At 45.1% G+C, this 5,326-nt stretch overlaps 1 pseudogene; it reads right to left on the bottom strand.

Annotated features, from left to right (window-relative positions):
* Positions 1-523: 523 nt before the first annotated feature.
* On the bottom strand, positions 524-1,883 carry LOC123586654 (annotated as a pseudogene).
* Positions 1,884-5,326: the final 3,443 nt, after the last annotated feature.

Genomic DNA, 5,326 nt, shown 5'->3' with positions numbered 1-5,326 from the left:
GTACATTAAACAAAACCAATTTCTGGAGGGAAAAATCCAAGCCCACAATAGGAAAAAATCGTGAACACTGTCTGGGCAATAGCAGAACCCAGAGAATATATTCTTTAATGGACAATTTCTAGGCACTTCATAATTGACCTTTTGATATACAATGACCTACGAAATTTGTAATTTGTTGTTCTCAGTATTGAGGTCCATAGGATGAGCTAGGAAATCTCCAAATCGTGAGTTGAATTCCATAAGGGGTTATTTCGTGCTTGAATTTTTTCTTCCTTGTCGAAGAGGCGGCAATGGAAATGGGAACCATCTCTCTTGGCATGAGGAATGTGTTGAAAAGCCACAGCGTGGCCCATCTTAGAGTGGAGGGATTCAGTAGACTGCGACATGTGTAGCAGCCCGGATTTGTCAGTCCTGTAGTCTTTCCAGTCAGTCTGGATTCATTGCTTGGATGAGCAGAACACCCAGGGACGGCTTTTGTTCCTGGGGAGGCACTGTGGCCAGCATGGAGGTGTCTTTAGCACCTTCACGTGGAATGTAGGCTGGGGTGCCTGCAGAGGCTGGACGACAGACAATGTGAGGGCTGCAGACACTGGGAGCATATTTGTAGGGTAGGAGCAGCGAGAGCAGCATGAGGCGCTATGTTTTGCACGTCAGCTGCGGGAACACCGACCCTCTGAGTGGCAGTCGGAGGCCACCAGAGGCTGGGACGTTACCAGTTGGAGCCAGATGGTAGAAGGTTGGACAAGGCCCAGGCTGGCGTAGAGTGCATGATATTCCTCGGAAGCCGTAAGGTCTCCTACCTTGTTACCAGTATAGTTTAGGCCTCATCGGTCAGCTGAGCCTTTCTCTCTTCCTTCCCGGGGGCCAGGGCAGCATATGGCGGCTTGGAGCCACCATGCCTCCATTCATGTCAGTGACTACCTTGACTGCCTCTTCAGGGGAGGAGAAACACATGTAGCCAAACCCTATGCTTTCCCCCTCCTCCAGCGTTACCTTAGCCCAGGTGAGTGATCCCAAAGGAGAAAGCTGTTCCCTTGACTTCCCATCATCAATGGAGTTACCCAAGTTCTTTAGTGTAGAGGTTCACTTCCCGATACTGATGAATTGAGTAATTTCTGCTGTCCAAATCGCCATTTTTAACTCAACCTGTCATTCACTTTTTTTTTTTTCCTGTGAAGGGGCTAGAAATATGACTTTTCTTTTCCATTCATCTCTTCCAGGCCTTTATTGGCACCTTCATGCTTTTCACAGCTCACAGAGTCAAAGCATTTGGATTTCCCACTGGGATTTCTCACCACCTTTACGCTTAAGGTCTTGCCAAATTGGACGAATAGCTCTTTCGGACTCTCGCCATTCACCTCCTCCTTAAAGTTTTTGATGTAAGCATTGGTGCATTCCTTGGCTTGGGCTCCCAGCTCAGCTTCCCACCCTTGGGAGACTTGAACCTGCTCACAAGCACTTCATAGTCATAGAGGAGCCAAGGCCTTGTCAATAGCCTTTTAGGTCTCCAAGTGGACAAAGGCATAACCGTGAGAGCCTTTCTCATCACACACCACCTTGCAGGACAGAATGTTTCCAAAGGCAGAAAAAGTATCATGCATTGCCTTGTTTCCTAGAGATTTGTCCACGTTCTCGCTGAAGACATTGCTCAGAGCAGATTTTCGCGAAGAGGGGGATCGCATGATGCAAAGTGGCTTTCCCTTAATCACATCAAATTTCGTGGTGCCCAAGGCATACCTGGCATCAATAGGCTGCTGGAAGTTGATGGAGTTGTAACCCAGGGGGCACAGGTGATCACGTCAGACCTGGATGGACAGCACAGGCCCAGCAGGACAGCTTTTCATCTGCCAAGGCCTCCCTGCCTTCCGGTGGGTAAGCCCCATACAGGGGCAGCTAGGGGCAGAAGCATTGCTCTCCCTTGCCCCCGCCACCCCGAGCCTCACCAGAAGGATGTCCCATGAGGAGCACACAGGTTGAAGGGGGCCCTTCTCAGAGCTGTGGCCCAGGCTGAGCCCACAGTTGGCACACAGTGAAGCTAAGGGAAGCTGTGGCTCAGAAAGGCAGAGAGTTCCACAGAGGAGTTCAGGGCACGACAGCAACACAGCAGACTTTCAAAACCAATATGATCCTCCTGGGAGCTTGAAATTTTCAATTGTCCTTCCCAAGGCGGCCAAAGGCTGCTCCCAAGGGGCCCCCGGGACATTCATTGCTCCGTAGATACAGGCTTCGAGCTCCTGGACGTTTAAGATGCCAACAGCCAGGGGGAGGGGGAAACCAAAAATTTGTAGTTGCCACCACGTAAACTCTGGGAGGGCTGGGCATGCGGTCATGCCCACACCCAGTGTGGGCAGCTCACAGGCTGGAACAAGGACCCGTGTAGCTGCTGCTGACTCACCAGCCAACTCCAGCCGACCGGGCCAGGAAGCTTCCCTGCCCAGAGTCCAACAAAGATTTGCATGTTCTCTTTTCCATTCCATTCTATTCTGTTCTATTCTGTTCTATTCTATTCTATTCTATTTTATTCTATTTATTTTATTCAAATTTTCTTAATTATGTATATTTTTATTTTAAAGTATGTCTTTTTTTCCTTCTTTTCTACTCTTTCTCCTTCTTCCTCCACTCCACCTCCTTCTTTTTAATTTCTCTCTCTCTCTCTCTCTCTTTCTGTCTCTGGTTAGGCTGCTGGGCCTGAAAGTGATGAGGCCACGGGGTCCCTGGGCAGAGAGATGGTTCGATCTTTTCATATCTTGATTTTAAGGCATTTTAGGTGAGACCAGACCTGAGTTTGGTTCACCTCTAACTTTTTCATGAGGCATGACTCTATGCCCAGGAATCGTGAGGCTTCCCACCTGCCTGAGGAGAGTCATTGCCCTGGCTGCATGAGCACGTGGTACTGCTGCCTCTGATCCTCTCATGTGATGCTATGGCTTCCAGAACTTTCCTCCAGACCCAGCATGCCCTGATCAGTACTTGGCTGAACACTCAAAGCTAACTGCAGATTTCTCAATGTCTCGCTCTGTGCATCTTTCTCCATTAATATGTTCTCTACTTTCTTTCTTTCTCCATTCATCCATTCATTCATTCATTCACTCAATCATTCGTTCATTTATTTTTATTTATTAATTGTCATTTTAAAGTGTGGGAGTAAACCCCGTCCATGTGCATTTCATTGTCTTCTGGTTTTCATGGCTTCATAGAAATAGCCACCTGTTGGGGTGCCTGGGTAGCTCAGTTGGTTAAGCCTCCGACTTCGGCTCAGGTCATGATCTTGTGGCTTGTGAGTTTGAGCCCTACATTGGGCTCTGTGCTGACAGCTCAGAGCCTGGAGCCTGCCTCGGATTCTGTGTCTCCCTCTCTTTCTGCCCCTCCTCCACTCATGCTTACTCTCTCTCTCTCTCTCTCTCTCTCTCAAAAATAAACATTAAAAAAAATTTTTAGAAATAGCCACCTGTTATTCTTCCTGTTGTTCTGTTAAATGTAGCATGCCCTTATTCTCTTTCTACTTTTTTTTTTAGATGTTTATTTATTTTTTTAATGCTTATTTGTTTTTGAGAGAGAGAGAGAGGCAGAGCGCGGGTGAGGGAGGGACACAGAGAGAGGGAGACACAGAATCCAAAGCAGGCTCCAGGCTCTGAGCTGTCAGCACAGAGCCCGACGCAGGGCTCGAACTTGTGTGCTGCAAGATCATGACCTGAGCTGAAGCCGGAACTTAACCAACTGACCCACCGAGGCTCCCTTCTTCCTGCTTTTTAAATATTTATGCCACTTTGCTTGTTTGGGCTGCTTTATTTCTTCTCCCGTTTTCCTGACCGTGTACTGGTCATTGTGGCATAGTAATAATGCTACTTATCAGAATCCGTGGGGTGAGCGGAAGATCATTTGCATTAAATTATCTGGGTTAGGGCTAGGTTGCATTCAGGAATGGAAGACCCATCCTGTGTCAATCACAGGCTTGTCCTCTATGCTAGAAGGTTTTTCCTTTTGCACTGAAGACATGTGGGCTTTCTCTCTCTATCTTTTCATCCAAGACCCCATTTCTCACACTAACCGTGACTTAAAGAAAATCCTTTGGTGTCATCTGGCAGCTGAATGTTTGGGATTTATCAAAAATCCCAATCTGTCCCAACAGCTTACATGGCCCTTAACGCCGCAATTGGTTTTTCCTCCTTCACAAAGAGTCCCTTTGTCTACGACAAGCCTAGTACTTTCCTTGCCTATTTTTATACTCAATACATGCCTCAGGGAGGAAAGTTGATTTCTGCTCAGCTAAAAGAACACTTCACGCTATAAAATTTAGTTTCTTTAGAATATTTGTTTCCTCAGATATCTGAGGTGTTATGTATATGTATATGTATATATCTATGTATATGTGTATGTATATGTATGTATCTATATATGTGTATATGTGTATATGTATCTGTATATATATGTATATGTACATAGATATATATATATATACATATACATATACATGTATATGTATATATCTATGTACATAGATATATACATATACATGTACATAGATATATACATATATATATATATATATATATAATGATTTTTTAAAGTTACTTGTTTTATCTAGTTATCATCTCAGGACAGACTGGAGGCTGTGGCCTATATCTTAAGCGGAAGCAGAATTCCAGGTCTTTCTATTTTATGATAATGAACATACTAGCCTCTTGGATCTTCACAAGTTGTGTTTCATTTCAACATGCCCTCTATTTGCTCTTGGCACCTTCAGGTGTTGGCGTAGTCTGACATTATTTTGTGATTTTTAGCGATGTCCCTTTATCAACCCACCTTCCTGTTTAAAACGTATGTTTACCTGTTCTATAAAAGCAATCATTCAAGAGACCTAAGGAAATGTTGTCAGTACCTGCTGTATTTGTTTGGGGGGTGGGACTCCTTCCTCCTTCTGGGTACTTACACGCTGTCTGAGGCTCTGCTTTCCCTGAACGACCAAGACTCCTCCTCAGTACCTTACGTTCTGGATAAATGCCTCCGTTGCTGCCTGTTCGGTGCGGTAGAGGTAAGAGGTCCATGAAAGAAATGTATTACCCAAGTTAATGATCCTTTTAGTGCTGCCCCAGACCCGCTTGCTCTGAGATTGCCGTCTCCCATACTCCTCATCCTGGGATTACTACTCAGGCCAGACCTACTTCAAGCTCTGCAGCATTTCTTTGATTACATGAGCCTTTGGATGTGCTTTTTCTCAGACAATGGATTTTTGTTTAATTAAACCACAAAAAAGTTTAAATCTTTTCTCTTGATAGCACTTTCTTTCTTTTTTTTTTTTTTTTTACCCACTCTCATGACTATTATA

The sequence above is a fragment of the Leopardus geoffroyi genome, chromosome C3 (assembly GCF_018350155.1).
Source record: "Leopardus geoffroyi isolate Oge1 chromosome C3, O.geoffroyi_Oge1_pat1.0, whole genome shotgun sequence".
NCBI lineage: Eukaryota > Metazoa > Chordata > Mammalia > Carnivora > Felidae > Leopardus > Leopardus geoffroyi.
This window is presented reverse-complemented; position numbering and strand designations above follow the sequence as displayed.